Source organism: Pogoniulus pusillus, chromosome 16 (genome assembly GCF_015220805.1).
Source record: "Pogoniulus pusillus isolate bPogPus1 chromosome 16, bPogPus1.pri, whole genome shotgun sequence".
Classification (NCBI taxonomy): domain Eukaryota; kingdom Metazoa; phylum Chordata; class Aves; order Piciformes; family Lybiidae; genus Pogoniulus; species Pogoniulus pusillus.
In genome coordinates this window covers 7,453,702-7,468,610 of record NC_087279.1, presented here as the reverse complement: position 1 = coordinate 7,468,610, position 14,909 = coordinate 7,453,702, and positions in this window count along the sequence as shown.

Sequence of the window (14,909 nt, the reverse complement as noted above, 5' to 3'; positions counted from 1 at the left end):
TCCAATCAACTAGACCATGGCACTAAGTGCCTCATCCAGGCTTTGCTTGAATACCTCCAGAGACAGCAACTCCACCACCTCCCTGGGGACCTTGAGTACTGTGTCCAGTACTGTGTCTCTCCTGAGATGTTCACTGCTGCAAGGAAACGTGTCCTGCAGCAGAGCAAATAGTTTGATTCCAGATATGATCTGTTCACTCTCACCTTTTACTACCCATTTCTTTATTTAGCAGCAACAACTCTTTTGAACAAAGACTAGGCCCAAGCTACACCCTTGAGCCATCCATCACTTGTTGCCACAGTGGTGTTCCTATTGTTAGCTGTTTGTCAGGGTTGCTTTTGGGGGTTAGGCAGTGCAGTGATTTAGTACACTGGCTAATCAGCTCTGAAAGCCTCCTCTCGAAATAAATGAGATCCAAAGAAGAAAAGGGCTGTTGGTCTCCACACAATCCTTCTGGAGTCACCAAACCACAGCTAGATCCAAGAGTTCCCTCTGGTTGAAGGAGGTTCAGCAGCTGCTGCTGGGCTCCGGGCCGAGCGAAGCTGAGCGAGGAAGTTTGCACAGTGCCTGTCTGCTCAGTGTGTGGCTCTGGACAAGGTTATTCAGGTCTCATTTTTCACAAGCATGGAGAAACACAAGGACCATACCCACAGAAAACAAGAAAGAGAGCTGGTTTGTCTTTTCTTCTCTTTTTCTCCCCCCCAGGATGGCCTCTGATAGCACGAATTCATGAAGGAGAACGTGGTTAAAAGCCCATTTTGTAACCAGATCCTAGATGCACATACCATCAATACTGCAGCTCTGGCTCCCTTTTATCAGGCTAATCATAGCTGCACCGCTTTGTTGTCAAAACAGCTCCTCCAGAAGTCAGACTGGAGAGTCCTTTCAGTAGCAAGAATGTGAGGTTAATATCCCAGCGCTCTGTCTAGCGAGAATCTGCTGTCTCCTGGAGGAGTGTTTCACAAAACCCACGATAAAGAAGTGGGGGTCACAAAGCCTGTTTGTTTCCCCAGGCTCTTCTGGGCTCACTCCTGCACTACAGCAGGTTCCCCAGCAGCCACAGGAGCTTCTCAGCTTACAGATGGATCCGTGAGACTGCAGAAGGAGAAGTAAACAGGCTGCTGCAGTGCTTCTCCCTGTCAGGAGTAAATGACAGAAAGAGCTGTGGCAAGTCAGAGCTTAGGAAGGGCGAGAGCTGACCTCCCTGCCTGACCACACTGATGGCCCAGGGTGGCTGCCCAGGGTAGGTCTTGTCTGGTTTTGATGGAACCATAGAACTGGTGAGGTTGGAAGCGATCTTTGAGATCATCAAGTCCAACTGCTCACCTAGAGCTCACAAGCCCACTGCTACCCCTAAACAACATCCCTCAGCATCATCTCCCTGGGCAGCCTACTCCAGTGCCTGAGAATCCTTTCTGGGAATAAATTGTTCCTAATAGCCAACCTGAACCTCCCCTGGTGCAACCTGAGGCCATCTCCTCTTGTTCTGTTGCTTGTTGCATGTGAGAAGAGACCAAGCCTCACTTTACTCCAACCTCCTTTGAGGTATTTGGTCTTCCCTCAGCCTTCTCTTTCCCAGACTAAACAAACCCCTCAACCATTCCTCACAAGACTGCTGTTCAAGACCCTTCAACAGCTTCATTGCTCTTCTCTGCATGCACTCCAGTACCTCAATGTCCTTCTTGGAGTGAGGGCCCCAAAACTGAACCCAGTACTCAAGATGTGACCTCACAAGTCCTGAGCAGATGGAGACAATTACATCCCTAGACCTGCTGTCTGCAGCATTCCTGATGCAAGCCAGGATGCCATTGGCCTTCTTGGCTACCTGAGAACACTGTTGCCTGAGAAACTTCTCAGGAGCCAGCAGTGCCCTCAAGCAGCCCAGAAGGCAGCCAAGTGCTGGGCTGCATCCAGAGGAGTGTGGCCAACAGGGTAGGAGAGACAGTTTTGCCCCTTGACTATGCTTTGATGAGACCTCACCTCCAATCTTGCCTCCAGTTCTGCTGTCCCCAGCAGAAGAAGGACACAGAACTGTTGGAGTGAGTCCAGAGGAGGCCACAAAGATGTTGCAAGGGCTTGAGCACCTCTGCTGTGAGGACAGGCTGAGGGAGCTGTGGGTGTTCAGCCTGGAGAAGAGAAGACACCAGGGGTCCTTAGAGCTGCCTTCCAGTACCAGAAGGGATCCTACAGGAATACTGCAGAGGGACTTTTCCTGAGGGTGTCTAGAGACAGGACAAGGAGGGATGGTTTTAAGCTGAGGGAGAGTAGGGTTAGACTGGATGTGAGGAAGAAGTTCTTCAGTATGGAGAGTAGGGTTAGACTGGATGTGAGGAAGAAGTTCTTCAGTATGAGGGTGGTGAGACTCTGGAACAGGCTGTGGATGTCTCCTCCCTGGAGATGTTTAAGGCCACGTTGGTTGAGATGTGGGGCAGCTGAGTCTACTTGTGAGGTGTCCCTGCCCATGGCAGGAGAGTTGGAGTGGATGATCTCTGATGTCCCTTCCAGCCTAAGCCATTCTGTGATTAGAACCTTACTTCACAGATATTAATCATTAGCTCCTTCTCCGGTATGTGCAGTAAGGGCAAGGTCCAAACTCAGGGATGGTACCCAGATGAAGCTGCAAGGAATTAACTCTAAGGTCCATCTGCCTGGCTTGGATGGGCTCCATCTGGAGCACACCTCAGTGGCACCTTGGGATCTGAGCTTCTCTCTCAAAGGGTGCAAACCTTCTCAGGATGTCCTGACCCTGCCAGGCAGGTGCTGCTTATCCAGGCTTGTTCTGGCTTTTTGCTTAATTTTTGCTTGTTTGTTTGTATTTATGTTGGGGTTTTTTGTTTGGTTTTGGTGGGGTTTAGGCTGATTTGGGTTTTTTTTTGTTTATGGAGAGTTTTGGGTTGGTTTGGTTTTGATGTGGTGGGCTTTTTTCCCCCCTGCACAAGCTCCCTTGGGAGACTTTTCTGATTCCATCCCATCACAAGTCCCTTTGCTCTGCGTTCCATGGGTGTGAAGTGTCACAAACACTCTGGGGAATAAACTGCCTTGCCAAAACCTGATATTCCTCAGCTATCCCAACGTGCACTTAGGCAAATCCTATTTTTGCCTTTTTAAAAAAGCACCAAACCCCTGACATTTCCTTTACACATTTGTTAACAGACACAGAGGTGAAGAGATGAACTGTCAAGGCAGATTATTTGTTGCCAAAGAAAGGTCTTAAACACCATGGATTGGATCCAGCAAACATGACACAGTCTTCCAGGCAGTGTAAGAGCCAGAGAGCAACAGATGCTGTTACAAGAAGGTACTTCCAAAGCTATCAGATTCTCCCCAAGCCTACAGAAACATCACAGAATAGGTTTGGTTGGGAGACCTCCAAGTTCATCCAGTCCAACCTTCAACCCAGCATGGAAGGGTCAGCACTGAACCATGTCCCTAAGCACCACCTTCACAGGCTGCTTAAACACCCTCAGGGATGGTGACTCCAGCACTGCCCTGGGCAGCCTGTTCCAATCTTTGAGAACCCTTCCAGTGCAGAAATACTTCCTAGCATCCAGCCTGAACCTGCCCTGGTGCAGCTTGGAACCATTTCCTCTGCTCCTGTGCTTGCCACCAAGAAGCAGAGGCTGCCCTCTCCTCACTCCAATCTCCCTTCAGGGAGAGGCAGCAACAGCCTGCGTGGAGAGAAGAGAGTTGGGTTGCAAAGCTGGTTGTGAAAGATGCATCTCTGCTAGCTGTGGCCCCTTTGGATGGAGAAGTCCTGCTGGTGCATCTTCTGGTGGCCAAGCCTGCTGGGTACGAGTGATGAACACAGTGAACTTTGGCAGCTGCTGACGGCAGCAGGGCAGTGAGTGAGGAGAAGGATGGAGCAGGACCATGCCTGGCACCAGGCGCTGCAGCTCTTTGCTGGCCAAAAGTGACTGTGAGCGTGGCGATGTCTAGGGCAGATAGTGTGTGAGGCTGGGTGGGGAGTGTGGACAACAAGGGTGTTGTCAACTCCCTGGCCGTGTGCAGGGCGGAGTCACAGCACTGTGTGTGGGAAGGGGTAACAAATAGCATGAGGAAATCATGTGGAGATCAGGGGAAGCAAGCTCGTGTTCACGGCAGGAAGGAGAGAAAGGGTGGAGAAAGTGGAATGATGGGGAGGAAGGCACAGGAAGAGACACAGGTCTACTTTTTGTCCTGGTGAGGATTGACCTTGGCCTGACAGATATTTACAAGCCTGATAATTAGCAGAAGGCATTTGGGGACTGCTACTGCTGCTGGTATTGACATCACTGCAGTTATAGCTGTAGTTAACAGGAGAGAACTCGGAACCTGCCTTTGCCCAAACGGAAGCTTCCCTTTCCCCCCCTCTTCTGCTCAGAGATTTGAGATGTGATTTTACAAGGCCGGTGTCAAGGTGTCACCAGAAATGCACGAGGCCACAGTGATGTCATGGGGAGAGAGAAAGAGAGAGAGCTGTGGGCCAGGCACATCAGCTTTATGCGATGTTGTCCTGTAGTTGGTTTTTTCCTTTCTGTTGGAGCCGTTGCCTGAACCATCCCCATAAAACTGGGCTGAAAATAGCACTGCAGCTTAAAAAAAAAAACAGCAAAAAAGGGAAAAGTACTGAACTCCACTTTCATTTTCCAGCCAGGTTTGTTCCATCAGCCTTTGCTAACAGGAGAGCTTTGGGGGCAGTCTCTGAGGGGGCTCTGCTGCAGGTATCAGGGCTCTTATCAATCACTACCTACCTCCATGTAAAGCCAGGAGCCTTCCCTGCTCTACCTACACAAAGATGTATTTTCATAGAACCACAGAATCAGTCAGGGTTGGAAGGGACCACAAGGATCATCTAGTTCCAACCCCTCTGCCTTGGGCAAGGACGCTTCACACTAGATCAGGATGTCTATAGCCTCATCCAGCCTGGCCTTAAACACCTCCAGGGATAAGGCTTCCACCACCTCCCTGGGAAACCTGTTCCAGGGTCTCACCACCCTCTTGGTGAAGAACTTCTTCCTAATATCCAGTCTGAACCTACCCATTTCTAGCTTTGTTCCATTCCCCCCTAGTCCTATCACTACCTGACATCCTAAAAAGTCCCTCCCCAGCTTTCTCGTGTCAAGGTTTATGGCAAAATAGGTTTGCATTCAACACTTGGTTTTGAGTTATGAAAATGAATGATAATTGATCTGTCAAAAACATGTTGATGGCAAACAGTTGACTGAACTAACTGTAGTGGTGTAAGGCCCTTGCTTGTGGAAGGGCTGCTTGTGCAGACACTGCAAGCCTGTTTGCCATGGTGATGTCTTCAGAGAGAGCCTTCCAGTGACACCTTCACAAACAGTAATGAACTGGGGAAGCCCAGAACTGGATACAGCAACCCAATGGATCACTGAGGTAAGCTGGCTGCTCTTAGAAACCCTCTGCAGAGAAACTGCTAGAGAATTCATCCCAGTTTGAAGGAGAGGCTTCAGCAGATGGGCAGCAGGTGAGAGCTGGCAGTTTCATGGAGACACTGGCAGGACACTTGCTTCAGCCAGGAAAAACCTGAGTTAAAAGTGGCTCTAAATAAAAGATGACTTTACAGAAATATCTTTATTTTGATTGTTTGGGGTTTTTTTGGTAGGAGGGGAAGCTCTAGAGCTCTTGGCAGTTGTCCAGCAGAAGCAACAAGTGCCTGTAGAAGACAAGGTCTTGGGTTCAGGCCCTCCTGATTTGTGGACTCACTTTCTCCCTGCACTACACAACACCTGCCCAAAATTTGCCTCTCTTACTAGAACAGGCTGAAGGGGTCAGGGGTTAGTTTTGTTCAGTCTGGAGAAGAGAAGGCTCTGGAGAGACCTTAGAGCAGCCTTCAGGACCTGAAGGGGGCTGCAGGAGAGCTGTGGAGGGACTTTTGACAAGGGCTGGGAGTGACAGGACAAGGGACAATGGCTTTGAGCTGGAACAGGGGAGATTGAGACTGAAAATTAGGAAGAAGTTCTTTCCAGAAAGGATGGTGAGACACTGAAACAACTTGTCCAGGGAGGTTGTGAATACTTCATCCCTGGAAGTGGTTAAGACTGGGTTGGATGAGGGCTTGAGCAATCTGGGCTAGTGGGAGGTGTCCCTGCCCATGGCAGGGGGGCTGGAACTGGGTGATCTGTAAGGTCCTTTCCAACCCAGCCCAGACTATGACTCTGTGAAAACAGGAGACATCCCTGCACGGGGGATGCATTTTGTTTGTGCAGAGAGTTTGGAGGTGTTTTTTTCTGCCAGGGGGTGTGGGGGTCAGGGATTGTCTGTCACATGGAAATGAGATGATAGGAGAAAAGAGACCAAGACCTATTCAAGGCTGGTGAAGAAGACTACTTAGTGATAGAAGTCAGAGGATGAGTGGCACTGCATCCAAAGACAAGATCTCAATAAGACTCTGGTCAACAGTGCTGAAAGCAAATGAAGGAAGATAAAAGAAAGTATCTGCCTGAAATCTTGGTAAGAAGATGTGAGAGACATCAACCAGAGACAGGTGTGAGGGGCAGAAACAGTTGGGGGAACACTAGGATACTGTAAACAGCAATGTGATTCCTTGTCTGCAAGGACAGGATGGAAATCAAGGAGCTTTTGGGTTGAAAGGAGGTGCTAAAGGATATTAGTGAAGAGGAAACTGCAGAATTCAAGGTTAAATGAGGACAGTTAGGGAAAAACAGAACTGAAAGGGATGAAAGAAATGGAGGTAGCATGGAGATGCCATTGAAACAAACCGGTGCCCTACCACAGAGATGACAAAGATCAACCAGCTCATATTTCCTGGGAGGACAGGGGACACAGGAGAAGAAGAGTGGTTGAGGAGTGAGGAGTTGCATCAGGTACACTCCTTGAGGTTCAGCTGGATATTACAGCTGGATATTACAGCTGCCTACTTGGGCAGGTGATGGTAAGGAGAGATGGAGAAAATGAATTTGCTGCTGTGCTGGGAGCCTCATGTGGGGGGTGTGGGGGGAGTGAAATAAAGCCAGTAGGGCAGCCTCTGGGAAGACAGTCTGGACTGGGCTGAAATGAAGCCTGAGAGCAAATGAACAATTTTCAGATTGGGAAAAAGACAGGGAGGAGAGGCCTGCAAACAGAGAAGGAAAGGAAAACTATTGGAATTATCTGGATGACCAGGGAGGGAATTTGTGCAGTGGAGAGGAGAGGAAGAGCAGTGCTAGGTGGAAAACAGCAGGTTAACCATTTCGGAGTGACTGTGAGAGCCAAATGAGCTGCAGATCAACTGAAGGCACAAGGTTACAGAGAAGCCAATGTAAGGAACTGGTTGGGTTGTCACACCAGAACCCAACATCCACCAGCAATGGATGTGGGAATCTGGAGGAGGAGAAAGAGTTATGAATTGAGAATGGAGGAGAAGGATAGAGAGAGGCTGGGCAAGATAAAGGCTTTCAAGCAGCAGGGACAGGAAGGAGCTCCAATCATTTGTACCATGTCTGCTCCTAATCCAGGAAGTTTAGAGATAGAAAGATCCCCAGAAGAGGGAAAGAGCACAGGTGAAGTCCTGTAAGCTGACAGAGCTTTGGGTACCTGAAGTGAGCATGCAGAGCCCAGAAACAACTGGAAAGGGAAAGAAGTGCCCTGAAATTGCACCAGGGGAGGTTTAGGCTGGAGAGCAGGAAAAGTTCCTTTGCTGCAAGAGTGGTCAGGGATTGCAACAGGCTGCCCAGGGAGGTGGTGGAGTCACCATGCCTGGAGGTGTTCAAGAAACGTGTGGACATGGCATCTGGGGACACGGTTTAGTGGTGTTGGGTCAGTGGCTGGACTCAGTGGTCTTAGAGGGCTTTTCCCACCCCAACAATTCTACGTTTCTAAATGCAGTGGTGGCACTGAAAAGCAGGTGGAGGTGAGGGGTCAGTGTAGTTGGGTGAAGAGGGCGGTGTGCCAGGAGATTCATAGCTGTCAAAGGAAGGGATGAGGAGCATGGTGGGAAGAGGATAGGCTTGGCATGGAAAATGGGAGGGCACAAGGAAGATAAGAGGGCCAGAGGCTGCTCCGAACAAAGGGTGAGGTCAGAGCAGTGGCTGGTGGCAGACGGAGGCACGTACAAAAGCAGAAAACAAGAGGCAGCTCCCGCCTGCGGTTTCTAGGTAGGGTGTTTGGCTGCCTGCAATCAGCAGTGATTGATTACAGAATTAGGCTGCTGCTATTTCTGCCCTGTGACTTCAGCCACTGTCATGCCAGCCCAGCCTGCTTCTCCTTGCAGCAAGGGTAAGGCCGCAGGAGCAGGGATGCTTTTTGGGGGAGCCGGGGCGGGGAGGCTCCGGGCAGCGCCGCTTGTGCCACTCCTCTCATCCATCACCCGGGCGGCACAGGGCTGGCAGCGCGCTTCCTGCTGCAGGCTTGTGCGCTTCCAAAGGCAAAGTGCACCATTGTTTAATAGCCAATTATTCACTGGCATTGATAAACAGGCTCTGCTCGCCATTACCGCCGCAATTACTCACCCTCCTAATTTAGACAGGAGGAAAAATTAATTGGAGCTTCCAGTTGATCATTTGTATCTCTGGCTGCTGCACCGCGCAGCACGGCCAGCTGAAAACAACCGCAGCGCAGAGGAAACTGACCTGTGCGAATTGATAGCGTGTCCTGCCGCCGAGGGAGGCACAGGGGAGCCCGGGCTGAAGGTGGGGACGGCAAAAGATCAAAATCGTTTTGTTCGGCCTTAAACTAAAACCAGAGGGGAGGGACGTTCCGCTGCTCAGAAGGGAACTCCCTGTCAGCTAAACGAGCAAAGAGAGCGGGAGGATGTTTTAGTTTGACCTCACCTTCTCCCCTAGATCACCCCGGTGCAGCCATGGCTCCCCCACTCCTGACCCCCTCCCCAGTTCCAGGTGTCCCCTAGCACCAGCCCAAACCCTCCAGCAATGCTATCTAGAAACCAACAGAGTTGGTTCCCCTGTACTCAGCACTGGTCAGGCCACACCTTGAGTGCTGTGTCCAGTTCTGGGCACCTCAATTCAAGAGAGATGCTGAGGTCCTGGAAGGTGTCCAGAGAAGGGCAATGAAGCTGGTGAGGGGCCTGGAGCACAGCCCTGTGAGGAGAGGCTGAGGGAGCTGGGGGTGTGCAGCCTGCAGAAGAGGAGGCTCAGGGCAGAGCTCTTTGCTGTCTACAACTATCTGAAGGGAGGCTGTAGCCAGGTGAGGGTTGGTCTCTTTTCTCAGGCAACCAGCAACAGCACAAGGGGACACAGTCTCAAGTTGTGCCGAGGGAGGTCTAGGCTGGATGTTAGGAAGAAGTTCTTCCAGAGAGTGATTGGCATTGGAATGGGCTGCCCAGGGAGGTGGTGGAGTCACTGTCCCTGGAGGTGTTCAAGCAAAGCCTGGATGAGGCACTTTGTGCCATGGTCTGGTTGACTGGACAGGGCTGGGTGCTAGGTTGGGCTGGATGAACTTGGAGGTCTCTTCCAATCTGTCTGATTCTGTGATTCTATGATTCTATGATTCCCAGGCTGAGGGACCCTGCTCCAAACAACAGATATGCAGGACCTTCAGGGAAGCCTTTCAGGAGGCAGTGAGGGGATGCTGGCTACCTAGCTCTGGGGGAAGTAGCCACAGAATCATCTAAAGCTGTTAACAGTTGTAGTGATGGCAAAGCTGCAGCCATCATGTTTGCATTGCCCATCACTCAGGAGCAGTGAGATAGAAAGGCACCCACAAACACACAGAACTGTAGAATTGTTCAGGTGGGAAAAGCTCTCTAAGATCACTGAGTCCAGCCACTGACACACCACCACTATGGCCACTAAACCATGTCCCCGAGTGCCATGTCCATACATTTCTTGAACACCTCCAGGGATGGTGATCCCTGGGCAGCCTGTTCCAATTCCTGAACACCTGAAATTTTCCCCTGATGCCCAGGCTAATCCACCTTTGGCACAACTTGAGGCCATTTCCTCTCCTTCTGTCACCTGATACCAGGGAGAAGAGACCAATCTCTAGTTCACTGCAACCTCCTTTCAGGGAGCTGTAGAGAGCAATGAGGTCTCCCCTCAGCCTTCTCCAGACTAAACACCCCCAGCTCCCTCAGATGCTTCTTCCCAGCCCTGTTCCCCAGACCATTCCCCAGCTTTGATATCCTCTCTGGACCTGCCCAGCCCCTCACAATGTCCTTCTTACAGTGAGGACTCAAAGCCAAGCCCAATGCTCAATATGTGGCCTCACCAGCGCCCAGTACAGGGGCACGATCACTTTCCTGGTGCTGCTGGCCACACCAATCCTGGTCTACATGACACCAGAGCAGGAAATGCTTTTATTGGTTTATGATTATTACACAAACTGCAAAGGCCACACAGGTGTTTTGGTAACTGTCAGCTCCAGCCCTCTGTATCTAAGTGAGGAAGCAGCCCCTGAGAAGCACCTTCCCCACGTTGCCTTCTCCCTGGGTGCTGTGGTTTCACTTTCTGTGGTTCTGGGTGTCTGCTGCTGGCAGCTGCTCAGCAGGGCTGGGAGAGGAGCGGGAGGAGGAGCAGGAGGAGCCTTCCCCCAGCGAGCAGCACGTTCCTCATGTGCACAGGTTGCGTGCGAGGTGGAAGCTCTGCTGCGCCTGCTGAGGAACGTGCACGGGCAGATGTGGCCTCACACTGCCTGCAGCAGCTTTTGCCTTTGGAGCCCTGCAGGGATTGCCCCACGTTTCACCTGCCAGATTCTGGTTTATTTACCTCAGATGATGGCACTGCAGCAGGTATTTCTGGTCAGGTGCAGCAGAGAGCTGAAGTGACCCCAGGTGGGTTTTGCAACCCAGCTCTGGCCCTGCCAAGCAGCCACCAGGCATCTTTCTGGCTCCCTACAACTGCCTGTAAGGAGGTTGGAGCCAGGTGGGGGTTGGTCTCTTCTCCCAAGGAACAAATACTGGGACAGGGGAACAGAGACAGAAATGGGTAGATTCAGACTGGATGTTAGGAAGAAGTTCTTCACCAGGAGGGTGGTGAGACCCTGGAATGGGTTGCCCAGGGAGGTGGTGGAAGCCTCATCCCAGGAGGTGTTCAAGGCCAGGCTGGATGAGGCTATAGATAGCCTGATCTAGTGTGAAGTGTCCTTGCCCATGGCAGGGGGGTTGGAACTAGATGATCCTTGTGGTCCCTTCCAACCCTGACTGATTCTGTGATTCTATGACAAGAGGAAATGGCCTCAAGTTGCCCCAGGGGAGTTTTAGCTTGGATATTAGGAAAATCTCCTTCCACAAAAGGATTGTTAAGGCCTGCAACAGGCTGTCAGGGCACTGGTGGAGTCGCCATTCCTGAAGGGTTTGAAGGCCATAGAGATGTGGTGCTGAGGGACATGGTTTAGTGGGTGTCTCACAGTTGGTAGTTGGACTCAATGATCTTGAAGGTCTTTTCCAACCCAAGTGATTCCATGATGCTATGATCTGTGCCAGTCAGCATTTGCAGATGTAAAGTCACCACTTTCTCCAGCCCTGGAGGTGGATGACGGTGAAGCAAAGGCCAGGCTGTGGCAGCTCTGATCCTCCAAGCTAAGTGCTTGAAAAACTGAAAGGCAACAAAATATTTCCTTCTCTCAAAGGTTCTCCTCCTCATCTACTCTGCCCTGGTTTCATCTGGAGAACTGTATTCAGTTCTGGGCTCCCTAGTTCAAGAAGGACCTCAGAGAACTTTTTGAGAGGGTACAGCAAAGGGCTACAAAGATGCTGGAGGGACTGGAACATCTCTCTTATGAAGAAAGGCTGAGGGACTTTGGGTGCCCCTGCTTTAGCAGCAGGGTTGGACTGGATGATCCTCAGAGGTCCCTTCCAACCCACACTATTCTGTGTTTTCCTGCAGGCAGAGCCTATACCAACATCTTCAATGCCCCTATGCCAAAGCCGAGCAGCAAGGTGGGCACATCAGCTGGTTTGCAAAGCTGTGCCTGCATATCACTGCTGTGTCTGCTGGAGCCGTGGGCAGTGCACAGCAGGGCCTGCAGTACCCTGGGGGTGGTGGCTGAGGTGTCTGCTGCAGGTGTGGAGCAGTGGCCAAGCACTGTGTTATCAGGGGGCTGATCGGAGCAGACAGCAAGGGGACTATTGCTTGGAGTTCCTCTTATCTGAGGCTGTCATGCATGCTCAGGAACTGTGTGATTCAGTTGCCCTGCTTGGCCAAAAGCTGAAGAGCTTCTAAAGTTTATTTCCTGCCTTTATAGCAACTGTCTGCCCCTTTATTTATTTTCCCTGAAAGCTGCTGCCCTGCTAAAAATAACTTTCGGGAGCAATTCTCGTGTGAGCTCACACAAGAATGGCAGGCTGGGGTCAGAGCCACCGGGAAGAGAAGGATGCCTGCTTGGCCTCTCTCTTCTTCTGGCCCTCCCTCAATGATTTCTCTGCGTGGCTGTGCTGTGCTGCAGCCTCCCGTCCCCCACTACCCGGCAGAGCTGGTGGCCCACGCTGCTGTCACCTTGAGAGGGCAGTTATCACGCTGCATCCACCCTCCAAGGTTTTTCCTCAGGATAATGATTGTCGCGGTGATTCATCTTGCAGACCCTGCCCTTCCTTGCTCGCACAGAATATCCTCCTGCCTGCACTGTTCCTGGGTCAGGCTCGTGCCACACATGTGATTTCCTGCTGGGCAGGCAGACAAGGCAGGATGGCAAAGGTCAAGCCGTGGCTGGGCCGGCCCAGCTCAGCGTGCGGGGCAGGCGGCTCCGCATCACACCTGCGGGGTGGCCCCAGGTGGGCGAAGGTTGGCTGGGTGGCAGGGTGCTGAGCCAGAGCTGATTTGTGCCTCATTCCTGGGGGGAATGGTGCCTCTGGTGTTGTGCTGGAAAATTTCAGTGCTCCTGTCTTCAGTGGAAAACATTATCACCAGCACATCCTGGCCTGCCATTGGACTCCATTTGTTATTGTCTAGCGCTGGCTTCGTGCTTATGGTGCATTTCTGAGCTGCTTAGAGAGGGTTGTGGTTTTTCAAGGAAACATAACTCATGGGGGACAGGGGAGGGAGAATCCTGAAAATTTTTGGCACCAATTGAGTCAAATTGTACTGAACATGAAAAATAGAACCCGTGCAGGCTTTGACATGAGTTGTGCGTGGCCTGCAGCTCCCAAACCATCACACCAGGGAAGGGAATATGCCCAGCAGGCAGGATTACCACTCAGGAGACCTGGCCCTGCTCTTCCTGCCAACCTGCTTGTCAGGGGCTGTTTGTACATCCTGTGCTTCCCACTCTGGGTGAATACCACCACATTCTGTAGCAGGCAGATGTTACTCAACACATGAAGTTGTCTAATACCAGGTTCCTTCTCAACATACAGCAGCCAGAAGAATCAGTCATAGAATGCTTTGGGTTGGAAGGGACCTTAAAGATTTACAACCCCCTGCCACAGGCAGGGACGCCTCCTATCAGATCAGGTTGGTCAAGGGTCCATCCAACCTGGCTCTGAACATCTGAAGGCTCCACAACTTCTCTGGGCAACCTGTTCCAGAGCCTCACCACCCTCACGGGTTCTCTTCCCACCCCTCAGTGCACAGCATTGTTCCATCTAAAGCAAATTAGCTGCAGTATTCTGGTGGGGTTTATTCTCCTGTCTCCCTGAGAAAGTTAACAAGGACCACAGTGATCTGGTTTGAAAATTGTGCCCCAAGCCTACCCTTCCATTCAGTTTCTCTGAATGTGTAACACTAATGGTTCAAAAGATACTGAGGTGCTGGAGTCTTGTGTCCAGTGAAGAACCTAAAACTCTGAGGGAAGGGAACTGGGAGCAGTTTATCACTCTTGCTTAGGCTCAGGCACCTGAGAACACAGAGTTTTGCTTGGTCTGCTTGGTCCCTCCTCTCATGGTAGGTAACACTTTGTAAAACACTTACTTGGAATCAACAAAGTTTTGATTAATCTCTCAAAGATGCCCAAAAGAAGCAGCCAGCTCTCAATTCTGGGGTCAGCTAGAGCCCTTTGAAAGCATTGTGTGCAACCCCTGCATGACTTCAGGGTGCCAATCCCTCCTGGGATTGTCACTGCAGTCCGTAAGCAGGAAGGTGGAATCTCAGTGAAGCACCTCTGGAAAATGGCATTTGTCTGTTTTATTGCCAGGGAACTAAAAATAGAGCTGTGCCTGTTTGTTTTGCTTTATGAAGTGGCCACCTGCAACACTCCCTCACCAACCCTGAGAAAGAATTTACATCAAAGATAGTGACGCAGAACCTTATCTCATCAGGCTGTCGCATGAGGTCACCCAGGGTGGTGAAGACATAGAACATTTGTCTTGTCCCCACCTTCCTGCATCAGGAACCAGTTTGAGGAAATATTTAGATTGAAAAACACTGAACTGTTGAAGCAGGTCCAGAGGAGGCCATGAAGATGACCAGAGGGCAGGAGCCCTTCGGGGACGAGTTGAGAGACTTGGGGCTGTTCAGCCCGGAGAAGAGAAGGCTCAGGGCAGACCTTCCAGAACATTCCAGCACCTGAAAGGGCTACAGGAGAGCTGAGGAGGGACTTTCAGAAAGGGCTGGGAGTGACAGGATGACAGATGATGGCTATGAGCTGGAAGAGGAGAGACTGAGACTGGAGATGAGGAAGGAATTCTTTAGAGTGAGGGTGGGGAGACACTGGCACAGGTTGCCCAGGGAGGTTGTGGATGCTCCCTCCCTGGAGGTGTCCAAGGCCAGGCTGCACAGAGTCACAGAATCATAGAATGGTTTAGGTTGGAAGGGACCTCAAAGATCATCCAGTTCCAGCCCCCTGCCATAGGCAGGGACATCTTCCACTAGAACAGGTCACTCAAGGCCTCATCCAACCTGGCCTTGAACACCTCCCTGTTGGACTTGGTGGTGTCAGTTTAACAGCTGGAGATCTTTCCAACTTGAGCAATTCTATGGTTATTTTCTGTTGCCAACTTTGATGGAGGAAGCTGTGGATTGAAGAATGATCAACCCAACACTGCTATCCACCAAGAGAAACACTCTGCTCTCTATTCA